At 42.0% G+C, this 17,682-nt stretch overlaps 1 protein-coding gene across 2 annotated transcripts in view; it reads left to right on the top strand.

The window, feature by feature from the left end:
* The first annotated feature begins 9,832 nt into the window (after positions 1-9,832).
* Positions 9,833-17,682, top strand: part of ELOVL5 (ELOVL fatty acid elongase 5) — an 86,437-nt gene continuing 78,587 nt past the window's right edge. The window contains exon 1 of one of the 2 annotated variants that reach the window (XM_074333089.1): positions 9,833-9,855. The gene's annotated coding sequence lies outside the window, so the exon portion shown is untranslated. Of the gene's footprint in view, positions 9,856-17,153; positions 17,432-17,682 lie in introns of those variants that run through there. The other variant, XM_019734682.2, reaches the window with a different exon arrangement.

The following is a 17,682-nucleotide window of genomic DNA, read 5'->3' as shown; positions in this document are numbered from 1 at the left end:
TGCTGACTCAAAATAGAGTGACAAACTATACATATGCATGATCTCATCCAAATTAAAATAATTATGTACGTGCACAGAAAGTATAATTGTGGTTGTTTCTAGTTGGTAGAATTGCAGGTGAATTTTATTTTCCTCCTTACCCTTTTTTATATTTTAACAGTTTCTACTTCAAGCATATCTCACTTACACTTTTTCATTTTACTTTTTAAAAAACTTTTATTTTATTGTGGTAAGAACACATGAGATCAACCCTCTAAACAAATTAAGTGTACAATACAGTATTGTTAACTATAGCTATGTTTCATTTCAGTTTTGATTTTCATTTAAAAAATAATGTGTGCATTAAAAATAATTCAAACAGTATAGACGTGCATAAGGTAAAAAGTAAAGATCTGCCCTTCCTGTACCTCCTGGTTTCTCTCCTCAGAGCTTTCACACCAGCAGGGTCTTTCAACAGGTTTTTCCTGTACCCTTAGAGAAATTTTTAACACAGGTACAAGCATATATAGCATTACCTTCCCTGGCCCACTAATGGAATCATAACATATATATCATTATATAATCTATTCTTTTTTAATGTAGTTAAAAAAATACATTCCTGGGTCAGAACATAAAAAGATGCCTCATTCTTTTTTCTGAGTAGAATTCCCTTGTTTGGTGTTCTATAATTTATCTAAACAGACGGTGTCCAGCTTTTTGCTAGTGCAAACAGAACTTCAAACAGCAACTGCCTGCAGTTCAAGGGTGTCTCCAGGCAGCAAGAGTTTATCTGATGTTCAGAGCATCTGAGAGGAGAGCAGCTCAGTAGCTGCATGCTGACCTGTCTTCACAGAGGCTAACTACTCCTAGGATAAAAGCGTCTTCATAGATCTGGTTTCCCCACTGACTTCTAGGTTAAAAGGTTATTTCTCGGAGCCCTTCAGCTGTCGTCATTTCTGAGGTTGGCCAGAGTGCTTGCTATTGTCAGAAGCAATACATAACATGGCTGGGGCGTGTCCTCTTCTGGTTGCACTGGGTACTGACTCTGTATGACTTCTGAGTCTCTTGACTGGCTCCCTTTTTCTTTTTCAAGGCTGAATCCACCCACCAGGTTGGCCTCCACTTGCAGACTTGAAGTACCAGGCTTTGGGGTATGGGATCTGGCTTTTTGGGTAGCCATGGAGACGCCATATGACCCAGCCCAGCAGTATAGGGGAATTGTGACAGAGTAAACCTTAATCAACAAGAAATGAGAGACAAGTAGCACCAACAAGAAAATTCCCCCTACATTGCCTCTTCTGTGGACTACTCAAAGAGGCCCCGCTCTTCCTTGCAACAACCCAGAGAAATCCTGCCTGCTGCCTGAAAGTGCCCTCCCAGCCACCTGTTGAGTCTCTGTGCAGTTTGTTGTGAAACAGTAGCCAGTAAGGAAAGGTTACATTTCTTTACAACTTCCTGGCCTCGTTTCCCTTTATTACTCACTCTCAGGTCCTTGGAGTTACACATTCCAAGTCAAGCATCTACACCTGACCTCTGCCTTAGGCTCCACTTCCTAGAGGACCTGGGGCTATGATATAACTTACAAAGAAAGAAGAAAAAAAAAGACCTCCTTTTTAAAAAATAAGACAACTACCCTGTAAGGTGGTTTTTAGGAAGACTTCTCAGAAATAGATAAGGTCGTGTGTGTGTGTGTGTGTGTGTGAGAGAGAGAGAGAGAGAGAGAGAGAGACACAGAATGTGAGATAAACTTTAATACTTTTTCATTAAAATGTAGTAAATGCTGCTCGTCATTGTTTAAGCAATGAAAGAATCAATGATGCAAAAAAACCCTTGTACAAATATACATACATCCTTTTCCTTAACGTATACATATGTGTAGGTATATACGTATATCACGCCTGCCTCACGGGGCTAAGAGAACCTGATAATGAACGAGAAATTGCTGTCTAAGCGTAAAGAACGTTCACTAACATTAGTCAGTACTGTTACAACTGGCCAGTTCCCCATGTGTGGCTGCAGAACCACCTCGCATCTCCACAGCCTTCTTCCCTCACCTAGTCAGTCAACCAGGTGGAGTCTGGAAGAATTTCCTATTTTATCTGTTAACTTCCCTGGATTTAAACTATTGCCTGTCTTAATTAACATCTAGAATTTAACATATAGCTAGAATCCAGTTTACTGTTGTTGGAAATATTTGTTGATTAATTAATATGGGAAAAGAGTATAAGAAACTAGATAAAAATTAGGCATGCATTTGGTTCATCTCATTTAGAAAGGATTATGACATACCCAAAAAATTTTAAAAAGGAAATTATGCAAAGAAGGGGGAAAAAAGTGTGTTCACAAAGATTCATTGCAACATAATTTACAACAGTAGAAAATCATGACTTTCCTACTCAGCACTAGAGGAGCTCCGTTACCTAGTGTCCTAGAACCTCAGGGTGAATGCTTTTGGTAAAGCAGAACTTATTTAATGGACATTCTTGAGCTTACCCCCAGTATTTTAGATTCAGGAGGTTTTGGTTCAAGATCTAGAAATCTGTATTGAGCACCAAGGGCTTAGGCAATGGCTGTGGTGCGATCATTGAATGGACATTTTTAAACAGCTAATGTAGCAACATGGTAAAACATAATGAATTATTAAGTTAAAAACAGCAGAACCAAAATTGCACAACTCTGTAAAAAAAAGTATATTTAAGTGGACAAGAAAGCTACAAGATAGATTTTAAAGAACAATTTGATTTACAATAGGCTCAGTGAATTGTTGTCTTCCTTTTCAGAGGATTATAATGTTGCTTAGATGATTTTAAAATCTGTACTCATTCAGACCAAGCAATATGCGGATTTGGGATTCTATGAACACTTCAGAAAATAGAAACAACAGAAAGCAGTGGCTTCGGCCTGCCCCATAAAAGCTTCTAATTAATGTTAGTGAGTAAACACCTACTTGGTTTTAGTGGACAACGGTACAAGTCTCAAAACAGAACCATAACCATTAACCTCTCTCATAAAAAACAAAACAACTGCAGTAACTACTACCACAGATTTAGAACCCCAGAAATGTTCACACCGTGACAATTTAGTGGGCAGACATTATGATCACAATACCTATAATACCACTTTGGTTCTCCAAGAATCATCTAAAAGATTAAAGAATTTTGACACTTATCTGACACAGGTGTTGCTAGATTAAAAGGTTTAGGTATCTCTTAATCCCTTAGCACCTGTAGCTGAAATGCATTCGCTGGCATTACAGATAAGACAAAATGAATCAAGAAGCTTGCTAAATTATTAAATAGTGATTTTTAATAGTCTCCTGTATGGAGCCAAGTCTTAGTAGTTAATACCCGGCAATGAAAAGCATTCAATAGATGAATTCTTCTTCCCTGTGCCTTTTCCTTTCCTGGAAATCTGTGTAATGCTCACATTTCCCATTGAAATGGTAAATTGTGGATCCTGGAATCATTACCAGGTTAAGTTAACCAATTACTTAACCAGTTACTTAAGAGATTCAGGCCAAAGTGGATCTTCTTCTCTGTTTTCAGATAACTACCTCTAATTCCTACTTTGTCAACAGCAAACATAACCATAGAAGCCTTCGATAAAGTGGAGCATGGAAACAGCTTTCTTGGAATTTACAAAAAGGAACAATTTGCTCTAGCAACTCAATTACTTGTGGTATCTAGAAACATAATGCAAAGTCCTAGCTATGATCTGGCCATCAGAGTAGGAGTGAAGGGGAAAGTCCCACCTAAGATACTATTTATACCAAGTCTAAGGTGCGGGAATTTAGATGACATTAAAGTTCCCATACTCCTTCATCCCATACCAGCACCTATACTGTAGACAGTTGGTCCAGGAACTGACTTTTGACAACTATTGGAATGGTGTCGTGCGGGGAAGCCTGCGGGGTCTCTGCTCCCGCTCCCCATACAAGAACGCAGGATATGGTGAGGCCAAAAAGGAACACCCATGGAGCCATAGGTAGGGAAGTCATACCACTACGGTCTCACTGGAGGCTGGGTTCACCGGACGTGTGACCTGCTGTCCGTTTTCTCTGCCAACCGACTGACGACTCTCCTCCACTCTCTTCCACTCTCCTCCGTAGCCGCAGCAGTTATATTAGTGGCCAACGGCTCAATGGCCACAGCTGATGGCCAACTAGCCACAGCTGATGGCCATCTACTACCCGAGCCAGCACCCCTCCACGTGAGGCCGAGAGCCTGTAAACTACTTTCTGGGGCTCTGCCCCCACAAATGGTCAGACCAGGATATAATCTCAGGCCTTTCAGGGATCTTTAAAAAAAAAAACTAAGCTAACTAAACCAATCTACAACAGCAATAAATAGATTAAAAACGTATTTGGTTCCAACTTTTTAGCAGTCTTACTTGCTTTTGATTTCATTTGGGCAGAGAAGACCCCAGCATTGTTTTGTAGAATATTAAGTTCATATTCTGGGTATACAGACTTTTCTCTGGTAAACTTCGGCTTTCCTTCCTTTATTCCCAAGGTCAGAGCCAGTTCCAGCCCAAGCCAGATGAAATTTTCATTCTGGTGAAGCATACATCATTCTGACCAGGATGGACCTGGTTTTCTACTTCCAACCTTGACCGTTCTTAATCTGAGACAAGCCCAAGGAGCTGCACTGTTTCCTAAACTGTGTGGAGGGCTGTAAGGCTGTGCTGGGACCAGGGCCAGAGGCCCAGCGTGGTTCATATCCCTGTGAACCCACAAGATCCACCCTGCAGCAGTTCTGGGTCATATATCTCACACTGGCTTCCCTGAGCATCAGACAAAGTTGAACAATTGGATTTGACTCTGAGTGTTGTCCCGCCACCTTCTCACATACCTTTGGTCCTTGGGCACAGAGCACATTCTTGAGTTTGGGTCAGTACTTGCTTGGCTTCTTGGTGGTGGAAAACCTCATAAACAGCAGAACGATTTTGAACACGTGGACAACCGTTCCCTAAGAGCAACATTCTTAAAGTGGTAACGGGGCAATTTTGGAGAAGTGCTCTAATTGTAGCAGGAGGTCATAATGGATGTGCCTGTCACAGTTTTATATGAAAGATAAAATATGTGACATGGGTAGAAAACTCCCTAAAGCTACAGCTTTTCTGCAGACGCCAGATGGAAAGCCTCACCACCAACACATTGAAGAAATCCCGTACCTGTGATTAATCTTACCTGTGACTCTCACCTCAGATTGGGAAGCTCTTTCACACGTGGTACTCATTTGATCCCACAACAATTAAGGAACACCATGCTGGGCTTACTGCCAAGTTATCCCATTACAGTAGAGAAAACTATCTCTAGAACATTCTCACATCAGCCACAAATAAAGCCCTTCCCAGGTTGAACTTGACTATGCATTAGCCCCTTCCACTTGGGCTTTTCCTCATGTGCCTGTGGGGACAGAGCCAGGAGTGCGGCCTCACGTGGAAAGGTGCTGGCTCAGGTAGTAAATGGCCATCAACTGTGATTGGATGGCCATCAGCTGTGGCTAGTTGGCCGTCAGCTGTAACCAGTGAGCTATTGGCCTCTAATATAACTGCTGTGGCTACGCTAGCAGAAAAATGGGGGCTAGCAAGAAGATGGTGGCTGAGCTAGCAAGCGGTGCAGTGAGGGTTGCGAACAGTGTGGCTCCTGCTTCCTGTTTCTCCAACCCAGCGAGAGTATAGTGGTATGATTCCTCCATCTATGGCTCCGTGGGTGTTCTGTTTTGGCCTCACCATATCCTGCGTTCTTATGTGGGGAGTGGGACCAGAGACCCCGCATGACACCCTGCACGACAGTGTCTTTCTCTACATAACATATTCCACCACTTCCTAAATTCTTGGGTTCATCATCTGCTACCCTTTTGTACTCCTTACAAGCAGACTTTCTGGTGTCACAGACATTAGTGAAAGCTTCATTACAGAAAATTTCTCACCCTCTCCCAGGGTTCCCAATTGTCTAACCCAGTGCTGTCCAATAGAAATAAAATGAGAAAAGCCACATATGCGATTTTAAATTTTCTAGTAGCCACATTTTTTAAAACTAAAAAGTAGGAAATGAAATGAATTCCTTAAAAATGTATTGGGGTAACATGTACATAAAATTCACATTTTAACCATTTTTAAGTGTACAATTCAGTGGCATTAAGTACATTCACGATGCTGTGTAAACAGCACCACTATCCATTTCCAGAACTTTTTAATCAGTCCAAACAGAAACTCTGTACCCATTAAACAATAACTTCCCATTCCCCTTCTTCCTAGCCCTTGGTAACCTCTATTTTATTTTCTGTCTCTATGAATTTACCTATACTAGGTACTTCATATAAGTGGAATTATTCAATATTTGTCCTTTTGTGACTGACTTATTTCACTTACACTGTTTCCCCAAAAATAAGACCTAGCCCGACAATTAGCTCTAATGTGTCTTTTGGAGCAAAAATTAATATAAGACCCGGTCTTATATTATATTATGCTATATAAGTCTCGGTCCTATATTATAGTAAAATAAGACTGGGTCTTATATTAATTTTTGCTCCAAAAGACGCATTAGAGCTGATTGTCTGGTTAGGTCTTATTTTTCGGGGAAACACGGTAGTATAATGTTTCAAGGTTTACCTATGTTGCGGCATGTGTCAGAGTTTCATTCCTTTTTAAGGCTAAATAATATTCCATTTTATATACACATATGACATTTTGTTTATTGATTCATCTGTAGATGGATGTTTGGGTGTTACCACTTTTGGCTATCGTGAATAATGATGCTATGAACATTGGTGTACAAGCGTATGTTTAGTCCCTGCTTTCAATTCTTTGGGTATATACCTAGAATTAGTGAAACTAATTTTTTTTTTTTGTGTGTGAAACTAATTTTAAAAATATATTTTACTTAGCCCAATATATCCAAAATATTACCATTTCAACATGTAATCAATAGAAAACAGAGAGATTTTTTTACATTTTTTTGTATGAGGTCTTTAAAATCCAGTGTATGAGGTCTTTAAAATCCATTTTTTGTATGAGGTCTTTAAATAATACTTCTCAATTCCAAGGATAAATTTTCACCAAAATTCTTGATATGTATTTAGAGTTCATAAAATGTACAGTTGATAAAGTAGATTCACATACCCACATTGTTTAAAATATAGTTTAGAACATGTAAAATTCATTAAAATTAAATAGAATGTAAAATCTAGTTCTTCAGTCACATTTCAAATATTCAGTACCCACATGTGGTTAGTGGCTTCCATATTGAACAGTACAGAAATAACTGATTGGGTAGAAAGGCCTCTCTCTGCACCCCCTCCCCCAATCTGGCTCCGTGGTACCTTACTGTCTCCCACTATTCCCCAACACGTATTCCAGATCAACTAATCCTGAACATTAATTCAACAAATATTTATTGAGCATTAACAACGTGCCAAGCATTGTGCTAACCACTGGATATGAGAAACAAAACCATGTCTGTATGGAGCCCCAACACAAGTGGGGCCCCAGACATAAAAATAAATAATTGCACAAATAAATATGTATTATAGATTGTTATAAGTCCTATGGGGAAAAAAGGGTGCAATGCCAGATATTGAAAAGATAATCACACAAATAATATCACAAATCTTACAAATTATGATAAGTGTGGGCGGAGGGAAAGAAAAGGATCTTAAGAGAGTTATAATGGTGGGCTTTGTTCAGAAGGGAAGCTTGTCAGAGGAAGCAACCTGAAGTTGAGATGGAAGGACAGATGAACTGGGAGAAGAGGTACGGACATGGTAGTGAATGACCAGGAGAAAGAAGGGACGGCATGTGTAAAAAGCCTGGGGTGAGAAAAAGTTTCATCTGTGAAAAGCAAAGAGATGAGTACTATGGCACAAGTGTAGACAGTGGTACCCTGCGAATATGTAAGCAGGTAAGCAGGACCAGCTCATATACAGGTATTTACATCATACTAAGGATTTGGGATTTTGTACAAAGTGCAATGGGAAAGCTATTAAAGGATGTTTAAGGTATTGGGTGGGCATTTCTTTTTAAAGACCACTCTAGCTTCTTGGTGAAGGCAAGTCCTGACTCCTCAGGTTGGAATCTAAAAGGACCGCCCTTCCTTCCTCTGCATTTTGACCTACACTGCTGGGTCAAAGTTCATCACATCTGCTATAGTTTTTTAAAAATAATTATTCTTAAATCACCTTTGATTCTTTTTTAAATTTTTATTTAGGAATATTGGAGAACAGTGTGTTTTTCCAGGACCCATAAGCTCCAAGTCAAGTCCTTGTGGAGGGCGCAGCTCACTGGCCCATGTGGGAATTGAACCGGCAACATTAGTGTTATGAGCATTGCACTCTAACTGAACTAACCGGATACCCCAACACATCTGCCATAATTCTTGTCTTGTATCTATCTATTCTCACTTTATGTGCTTCCTTCCTTTACTGTTATTCATACGCTTGACTCACTAATGCGCCTCAACTGTAATCTTTTTCAGCGGGCAGGAAAAGTTTCTTACCCATCCTGCGTGGCCACCACAAAGAGCAAGGAGCAGATATACCTGGCCAATTTGTTCAATCGGATTGGGTTAAGTCTGATTATTGTTTGCTACTTTCTCTGCCCCAAAACATTCTGTGACCTAATTAAGTCTGTCTTTGATCCAGCTTTCCTGTTCTGTTTGCCACAAAGACTTAAGTCCTTGAATAAGCCTTGGGCAGCCCTCCAGCATCTGGGCTGGTAATACTGAATTACGAAAAGGGGTTTTGTTTCAGGTCAAGCCTGGGTTGTGAAAAGCATCAGCCCATAAATGACCTGGCATTTCAGAGCTTCAAGGAACTCTCCTCCTTCCTTTCAAAGTTCTGGCATGAAAACTATGCACTTAAAAGAGTTCTCAAGAAATGCAAACCCATCTCCAAGAGGTGCTTGCACTTGGCCAGACGCACCACTCTTAGCTAAGGACTTCAAGAGCATTAGATTCCTTTCCACCTTCAATTTATTGTGGATTTAAATTTCATGGTCTGGAGGAAAGAAGGGTGGAAAGGGCCCAAACTTTTACTTACGGACTGTGACCTTGGCCAGATTAATCTCTGCGTCTATTTTGACATCCAAAACCAATGATAATGCCTGTATCTACAGATTGGTTAGGAGGATTAAATGAGAAGTGAAAATATCTAGCTGCGGTTCGTGGTCAAACTGCTTTCTGTGTCTTTAAGGCTTTTTTGGTGGGGCGGAGGAGTGCAGGGGGAGGAAGTAGGGAGTCAACCTTTGCCGCCAATAGAAAAGCCACTAGGTTTTCTCTTATCCTTCCTGGTGAATAAGACATTATGAAAGATATCTCAGAAGAGAAAAAGAAAAAGTCCGTTTATGAAATATACCAAGATACTTTCATTATCACAATTTATGACACAAAAAGTAAATATAATTTTAACATCGACAGGAGCAGCCTTTTGTTTTACCCTCACTATCGGCATCCTGGACAAACATTAACAAAATCTACAGCGCAGGGCTAATTCACGGATTATAAAAGATGACTGTGAAACCTGAGTAACGATTTAGGTTCCTCTCCAGAGGCCTCCTTCCCTAGTACCAGCCTAGGGCTGCGCTGCACACAGAAGCACACCTTCTTCCTGCCTCATCTTCCCCTTTTCTCCCGCCCCACGCAGTTCTAGCCAGTCGCGTGTCTCCGGACTGGCAACGTCCTCCGCGCCGATCCGAAAGCTCTGAATCCGAGGGGCGCGGGGCCAGCGGGAGTCAAGGCCGCTTTCCCCCCGGGACTTGGCCACCCTCGGATCCCAGGACTCCGCAGCCAGGATCGCACAACGCTCCTCTCCCGAGCTGAGCGCCTCTCCCATCCCCACACTAAGTCCCTGGCCGGGTCAGCGCGAGGACGAGGCCGAGGTCGGGTCACTGGCCGGGAATAACCCGGCGCGGGCGCGAGCTCGGGACGGGGAAGCGGCGAGCACGCGCCTGGCGAGACCCCGCCCCATCGCCAGATGCGGCGCCGAGTGTGCGCGGTGATTGGCGGGTGCGGCCGCGGGATGAATGGGGTGACCGCGGCGGGGGAGCGGGGCGGAGACGCCGAGGGCGCGGGATCCCGGAGTGCCGCCGAGAGGCGGCGGGCGGGCGGGGGCGGGGGCACCGCCCTGCGCCGCGAGCGAAGGAAGGGACCCGGTAGGCGGGCTCTGATCCCGCGGTCTGGCGCGGGTGTGGGGGCCCGGAAGTGGTGGGGACTCTGGAGGGGCTGCGGTCGAGACTCGGGGTGGAGGCAGCAGGTGGGGGCGGGGGGGTCGGTTAAAAAAGCCGCGCCCGCCGCTGAGGAGCCCTCCTAGGTGCTCGGAGCACGAAGTGCAAAGAAGGCCCGGCTCGTCAGAGGAAGAGCTATGATTGGAATCCATGTCTGGACACCCAGCTTTTTTTCCATCCCTACACCAGTACCCTTTTTTGACTTCACATTTTACATTCCGTCATTCAACAAATATCTATTGCGTGCAGACTTTATGCCTGGCACATCCCGGTGAACAAGGCAGACTTGTTTGTGCAATCCTGAAGTTTCAATAATTAGGAAGATAGGGATAAAAATAAAACAATTTCAGATTGTGAGAAGTGCTGTGAACTAAGTGTAAACTAATGGCCTACGAAGGGGAAATAAAGAGGAGAGACTTGATTTTAGCTAGGGTAATAGGAAAGACCAATCTGAAAAGGTGACTTTTAAGTTGAGACCTAGAAAGGGGGAAGTGAGTAGTTTTAAGTAGAAGGTCCTGCTGCTTCAATCCCCTTTTCTGAATTGCCTTAGCACTTTTTTTTTTTTTTTGCACTTAAGGCACATCACTTTTTACCAAGTACTGTAGACTTATTGTCTCAACTCCTGGCACATACCAGGTCCCCAAAGAATAGTCAGAAAATATATACTTAGCATCCACTGACTTCCAGGTACCCTGCTAGGTACCTAGGATAATTTAAAAAGTGAGTAGAGCATTCCTAAATGTTTCCTGAGTATTAACTTTGTCTTTTTATGCTTGTCCTAAATACCCACTGTGTTATTTTTCATCCCCAGTCTTTGGAAATATTTCTTGATTATATAACCACAAGCCAATTTTCCAGGTTTTCACACTTTCGGAGCTTAGTTACTTCTTAATTGGCTTATCCAATGAACTAATTGGGTCTGCCTGCTAGTGAATGAAAGTACAGCACATTATTTTTCCCATACATTTGTATTTGTGTTTTTTGTCTGTGTTTTAATATTAATAGTAACCTGCAATGCCTTAATTCAAAGTAATAAATGAAATGAAAATTTGAGGCACTTGACTAGCACCTTGAGTTGAGACAATGTTTGCTGATGGTTGGGAATGAGGGTCCCTTCCCAGTAAGCCCTTTTTCAATGAAGCAGCAGCTCAATGTGTTTACAGAGTGGCCTGTCTTAATCTGTACTGCTTTCTTTTGAAATTTGGCAGCCTACCCCTATATGTGTAAATGTTTTTCTGTAATATGAGAAAACATTGGGAAAGACAAATTCTTGTGACTGGAATATTGATACAGTTATCAAAATACTAGGTGTACCTTGATTGTTCTGACAAAGTAAATAAACTTTATTGCAATTCTTCTGTCTCTTGATTCCATTTTAAAAAGTAAAACTATTGATGCCATCTGTATTAGTTAGCTATTGCTTCAAAACACAAATTATCCTAAAAGTTAGTGGTTTGAAACAATATTTTTTATCTCAAACTTTCTGTACGTGAGTGATTGGGGCATTTCTTCCTTGGCTGGGTTCTCTGTTTCAGGGTTTATCACAGATTGCAATCAAGATATCAGCCAGGCCTTTAGTCATCTCAAGGCTTTACTGGGGAAGGATCCACTTCCAAGTTCATCATGCGCTCATTGGCAGGATTCAGGTCCTCGTGGGCTGTCATACCAAGGACCTCAGTTACTAGGGGTCTACTGGCCAGAGGCCACGCTTAGTTTGTTATGTATCACCAACATGGCACCTTGTTTCATCCAAGTATGCAAGCCAAGAAGCTAGCCAGAGAATGCCAGTAAGATAGAAATCACTTCTTTTTAAACCTAATCTTAGAAGTATCATTCCATCCCTTTTGCCATGTTCTTTCTGTCATTTAGGAGCAAGTCTCTAGGTCCAGCCCATGGGCATGAATATCAGGTGCCACAGATCATTGAGAGCACTTTCAGAAGCTGCCTACCCTATCCTCAAACCATATGAAACTGTGGAAATGAATTCGGGCCTCCAAAAGTCTTTCTTGCATTATCTGAAACAACCTACTATGTCTTATTTGCTGTCTTTATCATGAGAAAGTAAATAGTCTTTTGAAAGCCTAGTTCAAAACAAGTAAGTCTTGGGGATGTAATGTACAGCATAGAAATACAGCCAATAATAATTGTGATAGCGTGGTACAGTGTCAGATAGTTGCTGTACTTATCATGGTGATCACTTCTTTAGCATAGAGAATATAATCAATAATGTGGTAAAAACTCTGTATAGTGCCAGGGGGGTACTGTTGAATAACTATGATGTACACCTGTAACTAATATAATATTGTATGTTAGCTGTATTTTAATAAACTTTTTTGAAAAGCAAAAATATAAAGGAAAAAATAAAAGAAAGTCTAGTTCAATAAATGTTTATTGAGTGCCTACTATATATCTGGCAGAACAGGATGCTAGAGGAGCAAAAATGAATTACAATTCTCTGGCCTTGAGTTGGGGAAGAGAAGAATAAGCAAATAATTACAATATTAATAGTATAAGAGATAAAGGCCTACACAGAGTGCTCTAGTTATGTGGAGATTAGGAAAGAAATTCTGTCCTAGCAAGTGGCAGGGAAAACTTATCTTGACTTTAATGGGAAACAGAAAAACAATACCCATAAATAATCATTTTTAAATTATTGTAGTTGGTATTTTCTTTCTCTTAGACTTAATTTGTGGCCAAGTGGTGCCTAGTAAAAGCATATCTTACTGATTGGCATTTCAATTTTCCATTCATGTCTTCATTCATTTAGCGATTGAATAAACATTTTTTGAGCTCTTAACTAGGTGCCAGGCAGTGTTCTAGTGCTGGGTATACAGCAGAGAACAGAACAAAGTCTGTGTCCTCAATGTGTTTATGGAGGGAAGAGGGATAAACAAATATTAAAAATAAACCTAGAGTATGTCAGAAGTGATAAGTTCTAAGGAGTAAAATAAAGCTTTCGGATGAAATTATTCTGGACATTGGGGAAGAGTAAATGCAAAGGCCCTGAGGCACGTCCAAGTCCAGTGCATGGTATATCCAAGGAATAAGAAGGAGGCCACTGTGGGTGGAAGACAGTAGCTTTTGCAGGTCAGAGAAATGGTAAGGTGCTAAGTCACGAAGGACCTTACAGACTATTGTAAGGGTTTTGATTTTTATTCTTACTGAGATGAGATGTTATTAAGCAAACATGGGATATGATCTGGCTTTGGTTTTAAGAGGATCACTTAGGCTGCTGGTTTGGGAATAGACTGTAGGAGACAAAACCAGAAGTAAAGGACCAGTTAGCAGACTATTAAAAAATTCTTGGTAACACCTGACAAGTGACTTAAACTGGTGGTTGTAGTAAAGATTGTGAAAGGTAAACAGATTCTAGATATATTTTGAAGATTGAGCAGGCAGGATTTTGCTGATGCGTGGATGTAGGATGTGAGAGAAAGAGAGGAGCTAAACATAACTCTAAGGAGTTTGGCTTGAGAAAATGGATGGAGTTGTCATTTATAGAGCTGGAAAGATCATGAAAAGAGCAGGTCTGAGGAAAAATCAAGAGTTCATTTTTTATTATTCTCATTTTGAGATGACTTTTGGACATCCAAGAGGAGAAGCCATTAATAGGCAGTTAAGTATGTAAGTTTGGAATTGGGCTGGAGAAATGCATTTGGGAGTCAGCAGAGTATAGATGGAATCCAAAGCCATAAAAAGGGGTGATAATATCACCTAGGAAGTAAATGTAGATAGAGAGGACAGAGATTCCTTCCACAGGCCAGTCGCTCCAGTGTAGAGTACTAAAGAGAGTTAAAGGAAGTGGAGAAGAAAAAACTAGAGATCCAGAAATCGTTCAAACTATTCATTCTTTCAGCAGCTATTTATGAGCACCTGCTATTTGACACAGGTTCTCCTGGCCATTGGGGAAAACAACATGGCAGACCAGGCATGGGCAGTGCCTGCAACTGGTTGACATCCGCCAAGATGAACACTCAAGGACAGTAACAAGATAAACCTCAGTCCCGTTGTTGAATAGCAATGAAGAGGAATAGCCGCAAAGCAACCGTGAGAGTATGGAACTGACTCCAAGGTCTAAGGAGGAAAGGAAACTCCCTTTACTTTTCTATCCGCCTCAGCAAAGACAAAACAGGCCAATGGAAACCTCTGGCAACAAGATAACAGAAAATGCAACCTAGAAAAGAGGGAAAAAAGCAAGATCATAGGGAAGAAAAAGAAAAAAGACAGAAACCAATGAAGACTGCATAGTGGCATCCTTAGAATAAACTAGCTTGTACTTGGCCTATATTTTAGTCAACTTTGAAATGTCTACTGGTAAACACAGGCTTATCCCTTATCTCAAAAGGCAGGTTTCATCATGTCATGTGAATATCTCCTAAGCACATACAGTATTTCATCCTTAAGTGAAACAACAGTCTCACTAATGAGAATTGCATTCTAAGGAAACTTTCCATTGTATTTCTTAATCCAACTACAGATGCAATAACAATAAATTTTCCAGAGAGTTAAATACTTTCTTTCTCAAGAGCAACATTGAAGCAACCTTCTAATATACTTGGAAGTGTGTGGTTGGAGGAGGTCTGAGACCACTGATGAAAATTAACAGCAAAAGGAAAAATGCTACTAGAATTTAAAAATAAATAAAGACAGCAGGAGAAGGGAGAGAAGTAGGAATAAAATAGTTTACTTAATGAAGATGATTCAGCAATCACTTCTAGGGGAACTACCATATGGATGCTATAAAAAAAAACAACAGGTGAAAGTTACAGTTTTGTTACTGCACCTGCCCTGGGTTCACTTTTGATAGGTTGGTTATAAGGATTGGGATGGCTCCAGCAGTATCCAGAACCTAATTGGTCAGGAACTTGATTCTGACGTAACTAAAACACTTTCTTTGAACTCTGGCATTGAATCCCAAGCATTCTTTTATTTTGAATACCCACAGTTAAGTTGCGGAGTCATTTCAGTTCTGCGTTTCTTGCAGCTTTATCCATGAATGTGGTGCTACAATATGGAGTAATTCATCCAGTGGTCATGGTAATTAGTTTATACTTAGGGTATAAGATGAATTGTGTGTGTGTGTGGGGGGGAATTCCCTCTAAATCATATATGTACTGGGAACCCTAAGTCTCTCTATGGGGGAAGAATGAGAACATGACCTTACTAACATAGATTTTGGAGGAGTCAATATTCCTGGGACGTGATTATCTGACAGAGGGTTGGAGTTCTGGAGCAAAAAATAGAAGCCAGGGTGGTGATAGTGATGGTGAGAGAAGTAAGAGTTCACTCATTCAAAACATATTTATTAAACTCTCATTATATCCTAGGGACTGTACTAAGATCTGTGGGTAAATAATGAACAAAATCCAATGTTTCCCCCTCCAATGGAGTTTACGATCTAAAGCAGTGGTCTTTAAAGTGAGGGTACAAGCACCCCATGGATTGAGCAAGCTGGTACAGTCAGGAGACAACTACAGTGCAGAGTACAAAATGCTATTTAATAAAAATTAGATACACTGATTAAGAGCTACCTGTCAAGGAGCATGTGAAAAGGCATGCTTTGGGGTATAGGAATAAAATATTAGACCTTTATATGTATCTTTAAAAACATATTTAAAATTTAATGTATGAATTGACAGTTATGTAAGTCCATAATTTGAAATATAGATATTTTGGTAAGATGGTCTTAAAATATTCTGATAGATGAGAACAATAAAAACAATTGAATGTGATGTAAAATTTGAAATTTTTGGAATATCAAGTTAAATTTGAACTTTTAAAACCTGGAAAGGCAGGGCTTGGACAGAATGACAAAGAGTTGAACCAGCTCTGGCTTTGGGCTGCTGGCAGAAGAGTAGAGATACCTTTGCCAAACTCCTCCATGCTTCTAGCATGTTTTTCACAGGTCCCTTGACAGAAAGTTCTTAGTTGATAGGTATCTTGGTTTCTAACATTTATGTACATAGTACTAGTTGTTTCCTAGTTTAAAGGCAGAAGGGGTCCTTGAAGTTTTTTTATTCCTAACATCTAGTATAGTATCTGACAAACTGAAGTCTTTCAGTGTTTGTGAAGTTGAATGGCAATTGGCTGCTAAAAATCTCAATTATTTCTGTGTTTAAATTACCAAATTTGTATATAGTTTGTACATCTGCATTCCTACTGCAACGGCTCAGTGCCTGGAACACAGCTGGCGCATGATAAACATTACATTTTAAATTTGAAAGAATAAATTTGTCTGCATTAAATGGTTGACTATGTTGGGTGGAAGGACACGGAGTACTGGAAATAGAGCAAGAGGGCACAAGGAGAAAGGCTTAATTTCTGGGGCTTGATATGGGGAAAGCGTAGGATACTAGAATGATGAAGGCCTTAAAATTATCCAAATATCAATGAAAAACAGCAAGGATCTTCTTTTTTGTGCCCCATTTGAGCGCAAAGCATTTTAAGTGCTTAAATGTGTCTAGCTGAAAAGACGTCACTCACTCCACCACCTTTCCTCCTTTTACAAGCCTTTGGAATCATTCCTAGAGTAGACATGGAGTTGGTAGTGACCTCTAGGGAAAATCAGAATCCCCAAGAAAAATCGCGGTAGATCACAGGGGAGTTAAGCTGTAAGATCAGTTTTGTTCCACTGCAGACCTTCGTTCCGGGGGTCTCCGTAGGCATTTAACCCTATCAGCTAAAACCCAGAACTAGATCCCTTCCAGCACCACACAGGCGGCGGCTACGAGAGGGGCTTCTGCGGTGCAGACGCGGCCACACGGCCGAGCCACGCCTGACCCCGGGAGAACCAGAGTTCAGGGCATCGGGAACTTCACTGCCGCTATTGCGCAGGCTCTGCGCTCTACGCAGGCTTATTAGGAAGAAAGGGGATAACATTGTCCAGAGGCACGCGAACCCGAGGGGTCCAAGCCAGGTCTCGGCTCCCCAGGGCATCGGATTCTGGAATTTACAATCACGAAAGTTCTATCGTCTCGCGATTGGCTGCGGGGCCGCATGACATCATAGCGCTTGATTCCGCCTCGGGGCCGCGATTGGCTGGCCGCGCCATTGTGACGTCACGGTCAGCCCACGTTCTGATTGTAGATACCCGGCGCCTTCCTCTTCCCATCGCGGCGGTTCCTGAGTCCTGGTGCCTCCCTCCCACATCCTCCTCGGCTGCGCTGGCCACAGGCGCTCCTGTCCCCGCCTCGCCGCTCCTCGACGCTGCTGCTGTGCCGCGGCTGGAGAGGTAAGCCGTCCGCTCCTGGAAACTTCGCCTGCGGCTGCCGCTCGGCCATGACACCCGTGTGAGCGCGCAGCCGGGACGAGCGGGCTGCCGTTAGGTCCCGGACCCGGGGCCGAGGACGAGCTGCCCGCGCGGCCCGCGCGCTCCGCCCGCATGGCGGAGGAGCCCGGCCGGCCCCGGGGGCCCCAGCCCGGCGTCCTAGGCACGGCCGGCCGGCCGGCGCGGGGACGGCTGCGCGGGCGCGAGGTTGGCTC

The sequence above is a fragment of the Rhinolophus sinicus genome, linkage group LG05 (genome assembly GCF_036562045.2).
Source record: "Rhinolophus sinicus isolate RSC01 linkage group LG05, ASM3656204v1, whole genome shotgun sequence".
In the NCBI taxonomy this organism is placed as follows: Eukaryota; Metazoa; Chordata; class Mammalia; order Chiroptera; family Rhinolophidae; genus Rhinolophus; species Rhinolophus sinicus.
Note: the sequence above shows the minus strand (reverse complement) of the source record. Positions and strands in the feature narration are given on the sequence as shown.